Source organism: Anticarsia gemmatalis, chromosome 18 (assembly GCF_050436995.1).
Source record: "Anticarsia gemmatalis isolate Benzon Research Colony breed Stoneville strain chromosome 18, ilAntGemm2 primary, whole genome shotgun sequence".
NCBI classification, from domain to species: domain Eukaryota; kingdom Metazoa; phylum Arthropoda; class Insecta; order Lepidoptera; family Erebidae; genus Anticarsia; species Anticarsia gemmatalis.
The window spans coordinates 1,484,402-1,493,719 of NC_134762.1; the positions used below are offsets into that span (position 1 = coordinate 1,484,402).

At 37.5% G+C, this 9,318-nt stretch overlaps 1 non-coding gene and 1 pseudogene across 1 annotated transcript; both read left to right on the top strand.

The window, feature by feature from the left end:
- The first annotated feature begins 1,220 nt into the window (after window positions 1-1,220).
- TRNAE-UUC (transfer RNA glutamic acid (anticodon UUC)) lies at window positions 1,221-1,292 on the top strand. The gene has a single exon. It is a non-coding gene; the product is annotated as a tRNA-Glu (tRNA).
- Window positions 1,293-5,498: 4,206 nt separating this feature from the next.
- Window positions 5,499-6,897, top strand: LOC142980399 (opsin-1 pseudogene; annotated as a pseudogene).
- The last annotated feature ends 2,421 nt before the right edge of the window (window positions 6,898-9,318 follow it).

Below are 9,318 nucleotides of genomic sequence, written 5' to 3' on the forward strand. Positions count from 1 at the left end.
CGTACTATATATACTAATCTTCCCTCTTTTTCTTCGAGGGTTAAAAATAGGAATTTACGAGCTAATTTATACAGATATGTAAGAACGTATATTTCCCAAAACGCCTAACCACATAGTCATAGCAAAACTCTTTTAACAAACATTCTAATATTCATAATAAGTAGGCGTAGAAACGAAAATCATGGGCCCCGAGCAAGTTACGTGCAATCTTCATAAAATCCCTCTTGTAATCTATTCAGGCCCTAAGTAAACCAGTGTTAATGGTCCCCGAGACCTCTGAGGTCCTAAAATAACAACACCCGCGTGATTTGTGTGGAAATTGCATTTTTTCTGCGTCAAAAAAAGATTTTGCTAAATTGTTGAGTTTTTGAAATATTTATTTTTAGGTAATTCGAGCTGTGTTGTAGTGCTAGTTTATTTTTAGTTTTATTTATTGTAGTGTTACAAATTGTAATAGAACCTGAGTAACTGTTTTACTAATTTATATGTTTGTCTTTGAGGCAGTTTAAGATCTATATTGTCTTAAGAGCATAGAAGAAGTGAAAAAAGTGCCCCCTTTTCCGAGTTAGTGGCAGACTCAGTAAATGTGCCTTCTTACTTTTTTTTACCCACAACGACTTTCGAGTGTAGTTGCGGACATAAAATTTTGATAAGAATGTAGTAAAATAATATTTGTACACTTCCTAAATACAAATATTATTATTTACTTAGAAATAAAAATGCATATAAAAGTACAAACATACATAAAATATGGATATTGACCTCTCACGAGCAGAGCGTAAACGAACAAACACGGTGTCTTAGCTATGTACAAAAAGACCAACCTTTGTACTGACTGCCTCTGTGGCGCAGTGGTTTAGGTCGCCACGCCGATACCACTGCAACGGGAGGTCGTGGGTTCGATTCCCACACGGGACAATTATTTGTGCGATCCACAAATAATTGTTTCGGGTCTGGTTGTGCTTTGTGTCCGTTGTTTGTATGTTTGTAAAAGTCCCCGCGACACAAGAGCATTTCTTAGTGCGGGAGTTGTCTTTTTAAAAAAAAAAAAAAAAAAAATTTGTACGTATTTTTCATACAAGAATCGTAAGACCTTGCCACGCACTATGTCTGTAGATAAATTAATATGAACGGAGCAAAGCGTCATCACTTTTTAACCTTGAACGTATTGATATTATAATATCTCGATTCTGTCGGCATTTTTCGCCGCTCACAGTATATCCCGTATGGTCTAGTGGCTAGGATACCTGGCTTTCACCCAGGAGGCTCGGGTTCGATTCCCGGTACGGGAAAGTACCTTTTTGCTTTTACTTTTTTTATGAAACAATTTTACACACACACTCTATTGACAAGAAAATGATACTCTGGCACGTGAAAACGTTCTGGATTTATGCCTTGGCATGCTTAACCCGGGAGCACTCGCGCCTTTAAAACTCACACGACCACTCGCGTATAGAGCATTTTGCTCACGTTTACAAATAACCAAAAAATACACAATTTATAGTATTTTTATATATTTTACTGCTTCATTATAATAAAAAGAAAGTGTTAATCAAATTAAATATTTATTTTTAATATTTAACATTAGTTATACTATAATATTTGAATTACAAAAACAGGAACCAAATTGGCATTTCTTAAGTGCACTTTTGGTATAAACTAAAAAAAATAAACTTTTATCCAAAAAATTAAGGAGTTAACAATAAATCATTTATGTTCATCAAATGCACGAACTTTACACATGTCACACAAAGTAAAAGCATGTTCAGTGCATATTTTTTTTTTACATGTAATGCATGTCTTTTTTGTCTTGCTATTTTTACGCCATGGACAGATCGCGCAGATCGCACACCGTCAGGTTTCACATCCTCTGAAAAGCCAGGTTCATTTGTGAATCTTTTGATAATTTGTTGAAGAGGATGAGAAAGATGAATGCTCAGTATCAGTGTTGTGATCGCTGTGCTCACTCTCTCCATCACTTTCAATAAATTAGTTGTTTTTCGATCTATCTGTAAAAAATATCTGATATTTGTATGTAAACTGCTTAATAAACTCATATTTCACCAGTATTTAACAATAAAATAAAAATAAAGACTATAAATAAGGTATGATACTGTAAGGAAAAAAAAAAGGTACTAAAAATTAGTACTTACGCTGTTAGTCGCGCGATGAGCAAAATGCCGCGCGACGAGACTCGCCGAAACAAACCACCTCTACTAAGCGATTGATGCACACTAACATAAAAAAACCGTTATGCACGGGACGGGGGAAGTATAAAACTCAGCTATTGGGAAAATGACAATCGTAGACAAATAAATCAATAAATGTTGGGAATTTTAAATTCACCGTGAGGGAAATGCTCATAGCGCGTGTGCTCGCGGGTTAAGGACTTATGATATTACCTAAAGGCTTGAATAAGACGCTTTCATAGGCTCTCAATAACAAAAAAACCGTCTACCGTACATAGTTACTAAACAGCTATCAGATCACCAACGGGGATTACTAAAAAGCTACCTGCACCCTAGAACCAGCTCGGTTCGATACTGCAGAACATAGGCAGACTTTTTCTTTCACCACAAAGGCAAAGGTACAAACTCGAATACATGACGAAACATCCAACATTATCACGTATCTCAGTTGACAACTAGTGTACGTCAAATTGATTGCAACCATTCAGTACATCGCTGCATTGACGTACCGTGTTAATCACTATAATGTAAGGGAGAAGACAATGTACAGCACAGTGACTTTGAAATAGTTGTCAACTGAGAAACGTGATAGCCCCCCACATACCGATAACAGTAACTCGTTTCAAAGAATAGTTTCAGAATAATTCTTGCCTCCAAATTAGTTCAATTACATAAAGAGATATTGTTTACCAGCCCAGCTAAATCCTATCTATGTCACATTCTAATTTAAATTTCCGTTTGTCAGTTCTAAGTCCTTAATTTATCGTTCCATTCAAATACAAATTGGTAAATGTATTTCTACGTGTCAGAGCGAGACGGCAATAGTTCCCTTTGAAGAGTGTAATTAGATAGAAAATTTCCTTCAGTGATTTATTTCTGTGTGGTTTCATGGATTTTGAAATATAATTTATTAACTTTTGCCTTTGATTTTCGTCTGTGTAGTTTAATTTACAGTATTTTTGCGGTGTTTAAATACCTTCTCAATGATTTAAGCTATCATAATTATGCAGAATAATTGTTCCCTTTTTTTACTAAATAAAGCTATTTATTTAGTGGTCATAACGCTTTCACGTGTGTCAGTGGTCATAATTCATTCAATTATGGAGTTATTGAGTAACCAACATCCATCCAAACTTTCTCATTTATAATCAGTATTAAATGAGATAGCAAGAATATTTACTTAGATTTATTGACGTTTCGGCGCAGGTTATAGTGGCTGTAACTATAGGCTCACTCAGTCCGTATATAATCTTATTAAAATATTTTTTGCGATAAGGCCGATGTTTGGCTTGACATTTGTTACTCAAGTAATTACCCCAAAAGTCCGACAAATCCTACACACATGCACACAATAAATAATTATTATTTATACTCTAGATAACAAATAGAAAACTATTAACGGGAATAAAGTTACATACAGAAACTAGTTTTAAAATTAAATAATAAACATGCAAAGCGAGAGTTTAAAACTTATTATTATAATATAAGTTTCGCTTCAATACACACCAGTGTTCTATGGTCATCAGTTACCATAACAGAGTTAGGGTTCCGTAATTAATTCCGTTAGGACGTCTGCAACATGTCACGAGAATTGCGCCGCGTTGCAACATGTGCTGTACTGTGGGTAAATAGTTTTGATACTTGCTGCCATTTTAGAAGGGTTTTGCATTTTTCATTATAGAATTTGAAGATCTGCAGAACAATGATTTAAAATTACTTATAAATTTTATTCTGTTGTAAATACTTCAAAGAATACACAAATTTGTAAGTAACACTACTACTAAGTATACTTTAATGCAATTGTACAATGGACATTTTAAATTTAAAGACTTATTTAACTTGTACAAAGGCTTTTGAACTCAGAAGTAATAAGGGAAAATTTACTTATCGATATATACCTATTTGGTAAGCTCAGTTGCCTCAAATTTATCTACGTCTCAGTATTTTGAGTGCAACATGCACAAAAGTGATAAATACATTTTACAACTCTGGTCTTCCATTAAAATACATCATTAAAGTGCTCTGTAACTTTACAAAATTACTAGTAACCACTACAATACTTTTGGGAACAAACGACACATATCAAAATCACTCCATCCACACACGCAAAGCTACGGAACGCGAAATCCCTAACGGCTAATCGGTTCATTTAGCTGACGGATCATAATTTACGATATTAAACAAGTGATATCTTCACACTAATGTATTAGAGGACAATTAGAACACTACGATAATTGTCCAATTGAGTGACTATTCGCAATTGGGACTACTGAACTTCAAACGCCCATACATTTCGAATACAAAAAGTAACCAAGTAAAAAAAGTATAGTAAATTGAATTGATTAGTTTATTGGGTTTGAATCCCACCCAGGATAAATATTTGTGTGATGAGCACGAGTTTTTGTTCTGAGCCTGGATGTTTATTTATCTATATAAGTATGTATTTAGATGTATATAAGTATGTTTATCAGTTATCTGGTTCCCATAGTACAAGCTCTGCTTAGTTTGGAATCAGTTGACCGTGTGTGAGTTGTCCAAAGATATTTATTTATTTTCAGGTATGTTACCTAAAAAACTAGCGGAGTAACATTATATGTACCAGCATCCGATACAAAAGTCTGTTCTGCATTCGAAAAACCCATCTGAATCTTGATCTAGGAAACGTTGCTTAGCCACTATCTTGAGTACATTCCTCCAGAATCAAATTAACATTTAAATTCATTTTAAATATCTGCCAAAAACATTATTAGCTCACTTCCAATCATTTCTTTCACCAAGTTATTTTCCTTGAAGAAAAAAAATTAAGTCAATATTCGCAAATTGGAAACAGATCCCGAACTGAGTTACGATAAAAAATGAAGGAATTTAATTTTAAAATCTCTTCCTTCAGAGACAGTTTGGAAATTTAATAAGATGAAGATAAAAAAATTGATTATTTAAGTAATCTTCTATAAAATGCGGTTTACGGAGGTTACCGGCGGATCTTTGATTTAGTTTATCAGATTTGATTTAAAGCCTCATGAACTTACCTTACTTTTATGCATGGTCGTAAATCTAAAAACACTCCGCAAGTTTTTTTATGTACCGTAATTTCTTTTACCTATATTTCCCTCTATAATTAGGCAAAGAAGTATGTTAATCTACGCCAGAAGCACTACAATACTACTCACGTTAATTTTCGGCAGAAAATTGTCTTAAGAACTAAAATCTCATTAAGAATATCGACTTACGACGCTTCGCCACATTTAATCCTTAAGGTATCAGTATATAAGAGGTAGACAGAACAACAAACATTGAGTAGTCTCCACCGCCTCGGCAGCCTCGCCGCGTCACGGGATTGGTTCACGTTCAAGACTGAAGTAGTTCGTTTACGATTTTCTTCAGCTCTTTTGAAGTAACCATCTCGCACCTCGCAGCGTTATCTTGAGCAACAATGGCGTCAGCTCTTGATCTCGGACCAGGTATAGCAGCCCTGCAGTCATGGGGCGGTCAAGGAGTCAACCAGACCGTCGTGGACAAGGTCCCCGCGGACATGCTGCACATGGTCGACCCTCACTGGTACCAGTTCCCACCCATGAACCCGCTCTGGCACGGACTGCTCGGCTTCACTATCGGTGTTCTCGGATTCATTTCTATCGTCGGCAACGGCATGGTGATCTACATATTCATGACCACCAAGAATCTAAAGACTCCATCCAACTTGCTGGTGGTGAACCTCGCGTTCTCTGACTTCCTCATGATGTGCGCTATGTCTCCGGCGATGGTGATAAACTGTTATAATGAGACGTGGGTGTTTGGACCATTCGCTTGTGAGCTATACGGTTGCGCTGGGTCTCTATTCGGCTGCGCTTCCATATGGAGCATGACGATGATCGCCTTCGACCGCTACAACGTGATCGTGAAGGGTATTGCCGCACAGCCGATGACTAACAATGGAGCAATGACGCGCATATTCGGAATCTGGTTGTTCTCACTTTTGTGGACTCTGGCGCCGTTCTTCGGCTGGAACCGCTACGTGCCCGAGGGCAACATGACCGCGTGCGGAACTGACTACTTGACCAAGGACTGGTTCAGCCGCAGCTACATCCTGGTGTATTCCATCTTCGTGTACTTCATGCCTTTGTTGCTTATCATCTACTCTTACTATTTCATCGTGCAGGCTGTCTCGGCTCACGAGAAGGCGATGAGGGAACAAGCTAAGAAGATGAACGTCGCTTCCCTGAGGTCTTCCGAAGCGGCTAACACGAGCGCAGAATGCAAGTTGGCTAAGGTGGCTCTGATGACCATTTCTCTGTGGTTCATGGCGTGGACGCCGTACCTCGTGATCAACTATACAGGCGTGTTCGAGAGTGCGCCGATCAGTCCTCTTGCTACGATCTGGGGCTCGCTGTTCGCGAAGGCTAATGCCGTGTACAACCCCATTGTATATGGTATCAGCCACCCCAAGTACCGCGCCGCGTTGTACAAGAAGTTCCCCGCGCTCTCGTGCCAGGTGTCGCCGGATGAGGCCGGTTCCGTCGTCTCCGCAGCCACTACAGTCACTGAGGAGAAGCCTGCTGCTACAGCCTAAATTTCTCCCATCTCTGTACTCAAATAAACCCGTTATCTATGAGACTGCTCCTTTAGAATAAGCAATATTTCGATGACTTTGGCATTCCAAATTGGACTTACGATTATGTTAGTTATAAGTAATAAAGCATAGTGGTCATGACCACATAAAAAAAAAACCTTATAGTTTTATTTGTCTTATCAAAATGCTGTCCGTTTTTCAATGTCTATGTGTGTTCAAAGCATTAAGCTTTGTACACACATAGACATTGAAAAACGTGCAAGTAGACCCAAAATTGTTATCCGTAATTTATTTGAGCTTTTCCTACAGATCGAATACTTTTTCATTTGGTAAATTTTCTTTTGGTCGGCCTTGTGTCAAACATAATCAAGCTTAATGACTTTTACCTTGAAATTGACAAAGACAATTTTCAGTAATCTAATTTGAAAAACTGCAGTTTACCTACAAATTGTGGGCAATAAATTCAAAAAATGTGATTTAGTAATAAATATAAGAATTCTGAGTTATCTTACGTGTGACATATTTTCTTGGGCAACAACGTCGTGTACTACTGAGACAGACATTCTTCGCTAGTGTTGCGATACATGTCGATCGAAAAGTTGTCGATAATATTTGCTTTGAGTTTTGTATGTAATACAATATTCTATTATAGATACTTTGCGTGTACGAGAAGACAGGTATATTATTATGACCTATTTATTAGATAAATCTTACGGTGCGACATCGGAGACACATTTCTACCTAACTTTTGGGCAATAGTTTCAGGAGCATAAAAATAAATGTTAATATTATTCAAGTTGTCAAAAATTCCTGCTAAACGAGATATTTACACTTTACCGCCAGAAAATGAGTACCCATAAATTACGATTATTAATGGCTTTGCAAACTTCCTGAGAGTGCCTTAAAACAGTGCATGAAGGGATAGAACATTTGACTGTCGCGGAGAACTCTACTACACTGTGACTAATAAAACAGTTAGCGGGTTGAATTTTAAAAGTAAAATGTTTTATCGATATATTTCCCCATGACTAGTGTCCACTCGACGTCACGTCGTTCCTTGGGGCAATATTTTCTAGCGTTCACCCTCTGTACGCGATGCTATTCGATGAGAATTCTCTTGTATTATTGCACACCTGAATTGAAAAAACAATGCAGGAATTCTTTCCAATATGGCTTGTTGTTTTTACCGATTGTGTAAAAGATTGAGTGTTACGTGTTCTGAATTGTTTAGGTCAAATATTGGCGGGAGAAAGGACTATGGGCAAAAATGTATGGGCTCCGTCCCCACCTACCAACAAACATGGAACTGATACCAACGTGTTCTTAAAGTGCCCCCTATTTAATTAAAATCCTTTGTTTTTGATAAATCAGTGGGAATATATATTTAAAAAAAAAAACAATTTGTAATTATTATTTAACGTACTTATATTTTTATTTTACATTTGTAAGTTATTTTAACATTATTGTTATATTACAGTACTAACTCATATGTATAATAATGTCCTCCCAGCCGATATACGGCTACGGCGGTCAGTTTCATTGAAACTGGCCATCTGTGCCGGACTTTGTTTATAGTGCCCAAGTGTGTGCACAATACACAGGTACACTCTCTACTCCATCACTCTCATAGTTTGGTGGGACGGATAACCGACACGACTAGTGAGAGGTCAGGCGCAGGACCGACGGCTTTACGTGCTCTCCGAGACACGGAGGTCTTCGACCTCAACTTCCTAACTCCGGGCAATCTCTAGGAAATTCTTAACAGAAAATCTCAGAAAAGACTGTTTGACCCGACCCAGGATTCGAACCCGAGACCTCTCGCACCGCAGTCGCATATACTACCGACCACGCCACAGAGGCACTCATATGTATATACTTATATCATTTCCATTATATGGTTAATACATGTTATTGATTTCATATTTCAATAATTATTTTTACTCGTCAATTATAATGCTGTCTAACAGATGCGCTGGCAGATTAAAATCTGATCAGATCTAAAATCGTGGGTTGGAGAGCGGGGGGAGGGGGTTATTTTGTACCCAGCTATCTTTATGTGCATGCGGCGTCCGCCGCTGTGCACTAATTAATAAATAAATGAGCATGTATTTTGGAATTAGTCGTCAATAATACGTTAACGAGATATTTGTTTAAACGTAAGATACTATGAGAACCCCATACATTTGGGCAATGCCGCCATAGTATAAAAATATCGTCTTGCCAAGATATATCAATTGAGCTACATTTCATTTTTGTTGATGGGTGGGGACGATTCCGCCCATAGTCCTTTTGTTTGAGTTTTTAGTTTTAGACACACTTAAAAGAGGAGAGGTGAGATGGTTGGAACGCCTTTTTGTAATAAAGATGATCGTATTTTGTACTAGCTGACCAGCGCAATTTCGTTTGCGTCACATAAGAGAGAATGAGTCAAAATTTTCCCCGTTTTTGTAACATTTTTTACCGGTACTCTGCTCCTATTGGTCGTAGCGCGTTATCATCACGGTACGACCAATAGGAGTAGAGTAGCAATAAAAAATGTTACAAAAACTGGGAACATTT